Raw genomic sequence first — 9412 nt, 5'->3', positions numbered from 1 at the left:
TGCGCACAGAAAATGGGGAGACGCGTTTCTTCAAGATAATGTCTGGAGTCAAACAAGGTTGTGTCCTATTCCCGTTCCTGTTTGTCATTGTAATGAAATATATTCTACGGCAGTCTTCAGGCTGTGGAGTAAAGATTAGCAGCCGGCAGATCTCGGATCTGGACTTCGCAGATGACGTTGTTCTTCTCGAAGAAGCGATACAGCGACTGCAGTTGCTACTCGACACCATAGATGAAATGGCCAAGAAAAGTGGAACTTGCAGTGAATGTCAGTAAGACAAGGAGCATGGTCACATCTGACTCCCCGCTTATAATAAAATACAGGGGTAAAGCAATTGACCATGTCAAAGAATTTAAGTATCTTGGGAGCTGGATTGAATATGATGGTGAAATAGCTAATGAAATTAAGAGGAGAAATGGACAGGCGACATCGACTTTTAATAAATTGAAACCAGTTTGGCGCAGTAGTAAATACTCTCATCGCTTCAAGCTCAGACTCCTAAATAGCTTTTGAGAACAAGTGCCTTAGAAAGATCCTGAAAATACCGTGGCATGAAAAGGTCACCAACATAGAAGTCCGTCGGCGAACCGGTCAGCCATTAGTTACTGACCTCTTGATACGTAGGAGATGAACGTATCTTGGTTACGTCCTTCGTATGCCAGAGGATCAACTCCCAAAAACAATATATGAGTGGCGCCCCGAGGGAGGTGGTGGAAAAGAGGTCGACAAAGACACACCCTACGACGGCAGTACGACCGGGACCTGAGAAGTGCGGAGCTGTCTCTTCAACCACAGTGGGAAGATGTCACGGCTGCAGCTCAGTTCTGAGATGTCTGGCGAGGCTTCGTAGACATCCTATGAGCCACTCCTGGCTCTGGAGGGTCTAAGGTAAGGAAAGAAATATGCCTATTTAATATATTTTTCTACAAACCAATAAGATCAATCGGTGAAAAAAAAAACACACACACAAAATGAACACACGCTAAAAATGAAAGCCATGGAGAACAAAACTAACAAACATCGAATCAACTCAAAAGATATATTAATAGTTGTAATGCTTCTTGTTTTGTCAATAATAGAAGTTAAGATTACCAAAATATTTCTATTTATCTTGTCACCCTTTCAACTTTTCGTTTGTTAGCATATGTATCTAATTTACTTGTGCTATTTTAGTGAAGAGAATAAAAAAAACAAGTTTTTTTAGTGCTGAAAACTTTAGCGTAAAGATCAAGGTATTGAGGAGGGGGCAACCTCTCCATATGTGGAATAATTTCTGTTCGTTTTGAGTTTTAATGTTGCTCCTTTCTTTAAAGGAGTCTCATAATTTTATAAAAATTTAAGAAAAATATAAATATTATTGAAATCAGGATTCATATTAGAATTGAGGAATCGGGTTGAATTGAACCTGCCTCCTCTTGTATTTTGATTTATAATTTCCAATGCAATTAGTTTATACTTGGATTCAATCACAGTCATCAAACGAAAAAAACATAAAAAATGAATTTATAAGGAAATTATGCCACCCCCAATGAAAAAAAAATGTGAGGAAATTAAAAAGGTTAATAAAAAACAAAGAGGGGGTAAGCCAAAACTGATGATTTATCCTGCACCCCCTATCGGAGGAGGCGGGAAAATCATCTCAGCTGATTGCAGAAAAATCCTAATATGACAAAACAATGGTATACACATCGTTCTCTTCAATGAGAATTGAGACATTGTAATTAAAATTAGAACTAAAACAATTAATTAAGTAATTAAAACAACTAATAATAATTAATTATCACTATTTTAAACATTAAATCCAGTTATATTCTTGTTGAATTGTGTCAACAATTGTATTACCACACTAAATCATTGGTTATGATCACTGGGTCTTTTATAGATTTTGTTAAAGAATAAAGTCAATTTTTTTACTTATATTGCAAGTTTTTAGCTTCCAATATGCAGAGGAGGATCAAATAAGCTAGACAATTTCAATAAAGTTGCCATTTTGTTCTTCAATTATCCTAGAGCCAATGCCCTGTCTCGATAGGGCTCCTGCAACGTCGGAAAAAAAACACAATTTTTCTCTTTGTCTCTCCATCTTTTGCCTGCTGCTAAACCTAAGTTCGAGTGCTTTTATCAAGTAAGAAATCCCTATGACGGCTGTTATTGACGAGGTGACAAAAATAGAACAAAGCTGCTTTTTGGGACTCAGAAGAGAAATAACTTGCCAGTTTTCCTTTCTTCGCCTTTTATTTGCTCTTAATTTTGTGACATTGTCGCTGACGGGCTTCAACCCAAACTTTTTTGAATTGGTCGCTCCTGGGACCTCTAGAGGAAACACAGGAAACACAGGAAGCAGAAGACAGCATCTTTATCGATATTATATTCTAAAAACTGGTAACCCTCACAGCCTCCCAGATGAAAACGCCACTGTTTTATTTTTATATTGAAGGATCAACCCGGAAGACACTCAGCTTTGGTTAATTAAGACCTCATGAAATAAGGTGCTTCCTTTGGTTTTTACTAGAGATTGGCTTCCTTATTCCTGGACCCTTGTGAACTATACTTTCAAAATCGTCACTACAATTTTCGATAGCAACTCCACAGATTGTTGAAATATTAAAAAGTTCTTCAGTGGAACCGACCGATAACTCTTTACATAGCTCAAACACAGAAGATTATGTAGATTGAATTTCCACCAAGACATCTCCTGTATTCAACGTAAAATTTCCCCAGACAGCCTTAATAATGTCATTGGAACCGATAACTAATGATTTATTGTATTCGAGCATGGTAAAACATGATTTGCTTGACATCCCTCCAACATTTTCTAATAGTTTTACCTTAATACCTTTTGTCTTTTTGGAGACAGGAGTAATAATAATAACATAAATAGAAATGATTCAAAGTGCATAAATAAAACACGAATAAGGAAAACATAAGAAAAAAATTCTACAAAACAACTAATAAGGGCGAAATATTATATTAGAGAAGGACAGACAGCTGTACCATGAGTAAAATGCGATATATTTAAAATACAAGATTCTTTCCTTCTGAAGATGATTCAGGCAGAAATTAAACGTCCCCTAATTGAGTTCAAATACCGCTTCCAAGAGTCTAAATTTTTAATCAGCAAAAAGAGAAATTGCATTCTAGCTTCAGTCAAACAACGACGCTAGTCGTTCGAATTTCGCTAAGATAATTAGTAGTAAAAAATGCTATGCACAATATTTCTAAGGAAGTTTAAATGGCAAAAAACTGCGTGAACGCTTTAATAATCAAAAATATTTAAAAGACGTCAGTGAATAAAATACGTGCATTTGTGGTTCTCGTTTGCAGATGTTGATCAGTTTTTCACAGTGCTTAGAAATAGTACTTTTCTTTACTGCATGATAAAAGGTATTTCTGATATTATTATTCTTACGCGTAAAGTGGGTCCTTTAAGACATTATTCTTAAACTCTTACATCTAGGTCACTATTTTTGTTATTTGAAGTTACCTATTGCTCTACACCTAAATATGTAAGTCAATAAGTATATTGCCTTTTTATCTGTGTTTATTTCATTTATATGTCTGCGTCTAGTCTAATAATAGGTAATTAGTTCGTATGTCTCCAAGGTAAACGCTCCCCAAGGAATCTGATCTCCAGATAGCTCGAGAAAAAAGAGGCCACATTTATATGTCTACATGTTCAATTTTCTCCTACTAATTGAGAGCGGCGCTAGCCCAGTTCACACAATCTCCCGCCCTATAAGCACCAATATTAGAAAAATTTCTACTGCTACACATATAAATCTTTTTTATCGCTATAACTGGTATGAGTTGGAAGTTAGAGAAAAACATGCGACCTAATTAAGCACTAAAACTTTTTAATATAAATTTAATTATTGGGAAAGATACAGACATATAAGAAAAGTGAATAACCCTATTGCCACTAAGCTACAACAGGAAACCCCTTTTATCACATAGGAGATAATAGGATCCCCCAAAATAGATTAAGTAAAAATAAATTTATTTGCAATTGATTAAAAAAAAATGGACGAACTTAATGAGTTATTAATAGTGCAGAAGTTAGTCGCGAAAAATATAGAGATAGCAAAATCTATCCCGGAGTACAATGGTCAATCAGATATTGACGAATTTAATACCCAATTGACCCAGTTTGTACAACTAACAAAAACAGGGCTAGAAGCGTTAGTCGACATGCTACGGGGCTAGAAGCGTTAGTCCTGCTACGATTAAAAGGCCAGGCCTTAACATTTTTGAAGCAGATTGAACCTACTATAGGCGACGACGCCAGCTTGCCAATAAATTCGGTTGATAAATTGTTAAAAGCATTCAAAGATAGGTTTATAGACACCAGTTCTATAAACAAATTAAAACACGGAGCAGTAAACTTTGAATTTTCACAGAATATACGAGAATACCTGGATAATATACGCGTTTCTGTAGAAGCAAAATACGGAAGTGGTTCTGGGCAACTGTATGAAACAGCCATACTAAATATATTTTTGAATGAGCTACCCCAAAAACTCTATAAAGTAGTAATATCCAAAAATATTCGGACGCTGGGTCTTGCAGTTCAGCAAGTAAAGCGCTTAATCGAAGTTAATACAAAGGTCGCTAATCATAGTAAAGCAAAAATAATTAGCCTAGGCGATTCAATCACGAACCTAATTTTCAAGGGCGATCAGGCATCCCCCAATTTCTTTTCAAGGGATTACTCCCCAGTTCCAAAAAGAAACAAAACGCCAGAGCCCGCTAGGCAGAAAACAGTACGTTTTCAGCCTATTAAACAATCTAATTATGGAAATAACCCTACAATAATAAGGTGCTATAATTGTAATCGTGTTGGCCATATCGCCAGGGAGTGCCAATATGTCACCAATCGCATACCAAGAATTGCTGTCGGTAAAACACAAAATTACGGCAACTATTTGTTCAGAAGAACAAATTTTAGCACCGGTCGTGCAATAGGCTATAGCCAAGGGGGATTGCGCCAATCAGTACCCTATGATGCGTACCAACCAAATTTGTATAACCCTCCCCCAACAGAAAAATTAATTATCGATCTGAAAACCCAAATACTCGCCAAGGCCAATATAATGCGAGAATGTAATATAGAAATCATGAAAATTTGCCGATGAGAAATAAACATTTTACAAGTCAACGGCAGTGGCAATCAGCGCCAGCAAACGGCACTGACACGAGACATCCACGTTACCATAATAATACATGGAGCAGACAGACAGACGTAAATCAATGAAATATGCCTACGGAACCTAATGCGTCTGAATATGTATTACATGCACCGACACTTGAAATAAATTCCCAGAGAAAAGTTTCAGGCGCCTTAGAAATATACAACGGACCCAGAGGGTGCCCGGAATATTTAATAGGTCCACGAAAATATTAGTGCCGTCTTGTCGTGATATTATTACCAAGTAACCTATATTTAACGGTTTTTGTGTAGAAAATGTTTATTTTAAGGCTTTGATTGACTCAGGTGCAACAATTAGTATCATAAACTCTTGCGTATTCAATTTATTGCCTCTTCATATCAAGCGACAGAGAAACCCTAATAATCCCAATTTAACAAGCGTGACAGGTCATAAATTAAATGCAAAAGGGTCAATTTGCCTAAACGTAAAAAGAGACAATAGAACGTTCATGACAAATTTTATTATACGTGATAACTTTCCATATGAGGCTATTATAGGCGCAAACTTTCTAAGGTCTAATAAAATACTATTAGACGTGGCTAATGAGAGGCTTGTCTACCCAGCTAAGGTAGGGGAAGACATTTCTACCTTAAGAAATCGTAACAGAGGTTACGAAGACAACGTAACAGTAAACAGAGTTTCTGGTGGTAGAATGTCGCAATATTTTGAACCTCATATCTCGCAAAGACATGGAATAATTGGAAATTTGTTCAACTACCCTGAAAGATATTGCAGAAATAAATTAAATTTGAACAATGAAAGTATTGAATCTGCAAAAATTAAAATTGGAGATATGAGACAATACAGGTCAAATGAAATTAAGAAAATAGTAGAATTATGGAAGAACATAATAAAACACAACGTGACGCCACAAGATGCAACAATGGCGCAGCATAGCGCCAGTATGAATCTAATAAACAATGAAGATAAAGAAAAATATTACGGATTCGTGATAAGGAAAACAAAAGTCCCTCCCAAAACGATGCAAAAAATTCAAATATCACAGATGATTGAGCCAGTGATTAGCAAATCAGAAATATGGTTTGCCACACCGTCGAAAATACCTGAAAATCTGTTATGCGAGGAACAGATTATATCTTATGACAAAGGGGAAGGTTTTATTTGGGTAACCAATAACCATGAAAATGATACAATGACAATTAAAAAGGGGACGTGCCTAGTTCAAATCCAGGTTTTAACGGAAAATGATTTAAATACATGGGAAAATTCTAAAAGAAACCTAGTTAACGGTATTAAAACTTCAAATGACAAATATCCTTTAACTAAATCGCAATTTTTAAACAAATTTAATATGGATCATATTACGGACTTGGAACTTAAGAAAAAATTATGCGAATTATTATGGAATTTTAAGGATGTATTCTCTGAATCTTAAGATGACATCGGGCTTATACAATTTTACTAAAATTAAATTTTAACGACTAGCAATCTCGTTGCAAAACAGCCGTATCGTGTGTCAGATTAGCACAAAGAGTGATTAAAAAATAAAGTCCATGAATTAGAAAAAAACGAAATTATACGCCCTATTTTAAGTCCGTATAGTGTACCATTAATCTTAGTACTAAAAAAGAATGGAAATATTAGACTCTTAGTAGATTATAGAGGCCTCAACAAAAAAGTAGTTAGTGATAAATTTCCTCTACCAAGAACAGATGAAATTCTTGACTCAATTTCAGCCAAAAACAAAATTTTTACTTCTTTGCACCTTACCCAAGGCTACCACCAAGTAAAAATAGCCAAATAGGATGCCCATATAACAGCTTTTTCAGCAGCCGCATGTGGTTCATATGAATACTTAAGGATACCATTTGGGCTTGAAACAAGTTCAAGCGCGCTATGTACACTCCTTCTACATCTGTTAAGAGGATTAAAGAATACAATTCGTTTTGTTAATGATATTATATGCGTGGGGGAAACCCTGACCAACGTTTAGCAACGTTAGCTATGGTGTTCGAGAAGTTCAGACAAGGCAATTTAAAACGCCGGCCTGAGAAAGTAAATTTATTTCAATCAAAAATTAAATTTTTAGGAGTAGAAGTAACCCAGGGGGAGATATCCCCAGGCCCTGATAAAATGAAATGTGTTGAAAACCTCAAGCCCCCCAGAACTATGAAACAATTAAGGGGAATTTTAGGACTTACTGGCTACTTTAGAAAATGTGTGCGGAATTACGCGCAAACTACGAAACCCCTCAACGACTTAATTAAAAGTAAATCCCATAACGTTACTTAGTCCCAGGAAGCTTAAACTTCTTTAGACCGTCTCAAAAAGATACTCACTTCTAAACCAATATTAGCACTCCCTGATTTTGAAAACGGAGGATTTTTAGTTACAACTGATGCTAGTTCAAAAGGCATTGGCGCAATTCTTTCGCAAATAATCCCGGTAGAAAACCCAAATCCTCTTGAGGGAACGCCTAAACAAATAGAAAAAGTTATATGCTATTCAAGTAAAACTTTATCAAAAGGCGAAAGTAGTTACTCCACCACAAACTTAGGATTATTATCTACTATTTACCACTTGGACAAGTATAGGCGCCTTTTATTGGGAGGGGCCACTGCGCTGCGATTGGGCCATTAAGGCTAGCGCCAGCCATGTACGTCTGAACCGCTAACAAACACTTGAGCTAGATTGGTGATGAAAATTCATGACTGATACATTGGAGTTGACCAATGAATCCAACCACAAAACATATCTTGCAACATTTTGCGCCGGTATTTTGAAAATATTCTACCGAAAGCTGAGAAAAATGAAGTTAACGCCATAAACGCTAAGAGCAAACATGGATGTAAGAAAAACAAAGTCAAAGACGCAGTAAAAGAAAATAAAATTAACTATTGTCCCCTGTCTTTGGACAATATAAAAAGAAAGCAAAAAAGGACGAAATGTGTGTAGCACTAATTGATTATTTTGTGAATGATGATGTGTTACCGGATAAATTCAAAACTCTTAGAAAGGAGAGAGATAATTTTTACTATGATCTTGATGAAGAAATACTGTGTAGAATTGTGACCACCGAGACAAACAGAAACCAAACCTCAATAATACATGTATTACCACAAAACTTGATAGGGCCTACATTTAAATATTTTCATTCAGAGACAGGTGGACATTTAGCGGTAATGAAAACGTTCCATAAATTGAAACAATATTTTTACGTACAATCTGCACTGACAAAACTTAAAGAATTTGTAAGCACATGCGGAGCATGTAATTTGAGAAAAATCCCCCCAGCTTACCCGAATCCTCCAATGGGAAGGATCCCTGTAGCAAAGTACCCCTTCGATATTATCTCATTTGACCTATACGGGACAAGTGGAGGCATACCTGTTTCTAGCAGAGGCAATACTTGTATTCTTCCGGTTATAGATCATTTTCCGGATTTACTTTTGCAAAAGCTTTAAAAAATCAAGCCGCTTATGCCACAAGTAGACATTATCAAAGTTATTTTTACAATTTGGCATTCCTAATAAAATTTTGAGTGAAAACGGGAGCAATTTTGTTGCAAAAGTAAAAAAAGATTTAATGAGTTTTCTTAATATAGAGAAAATGGTGACAGCGCCGTACCATCCACAAGCTACTGGCAAAATAGAAAACAGGCATAAAATATTTTCTAACGTATTATGTATTTATACAAAAGACAACAAGAGCGACTGGGATAAATTCATACCTTATTTAACTAACGTAATCAACACTGCTTATTCCGAAACAACCAAAGACCATGCATTTTATTTACTTTTTGGTCGTGATTTCAGAATCCCGTTTAATAGAATTATTGAATCTCGGCAGCACGATCACAGGTCAAAAGATTAGAAACACGTATTCATGAATAGGATGAAGAGAACGTATAAAATAGATAGGCGACCGTTTGAAAAATGTAAAATAAACCAAGAGCTTAGAAACCAACCCAAAGTTAAGGGGAACATAAATTTCAAAATAGAAGACTTCGTTTACCTAAAGAACAAAGCAAAAACGGAAGGAAAAAAACTTTCCAACAAATATTTTGGACCGTAGAGAAGAGTCAAAAGCACGATAATGAAGATACCTATAAAATGGAAAACCCTGATAGAGGAAGAACTTACACGGTGCATATTAGCCAAATAAAAAGAGCCAAATGGCCAGAGAGATGGGCACCACATCCCTATTCTATTGATTCGCCAGATTTGGAAAATGAGCCCCCTAGG

This window comes from Artemia sp. Qi Xiang Cuo, chromosome 3 (genome assembly GCF_049724085.1).
Source record: "Artemia sp. Qi Xiang Cuo chromosome 3, ASM4972408v1, whole genome shotgun sequence".
NCBI classification, from domain to species: domain Eukaryota; kingdom Metazoa; phylum Arthropoda; class Branchiopoda; order Anostraca; family Artemiidae; genus Artemia; species Artemia sp. Qi Xiang Cuo.
This window is presented reverse-complemented; position numbering follows the sequence as displayed.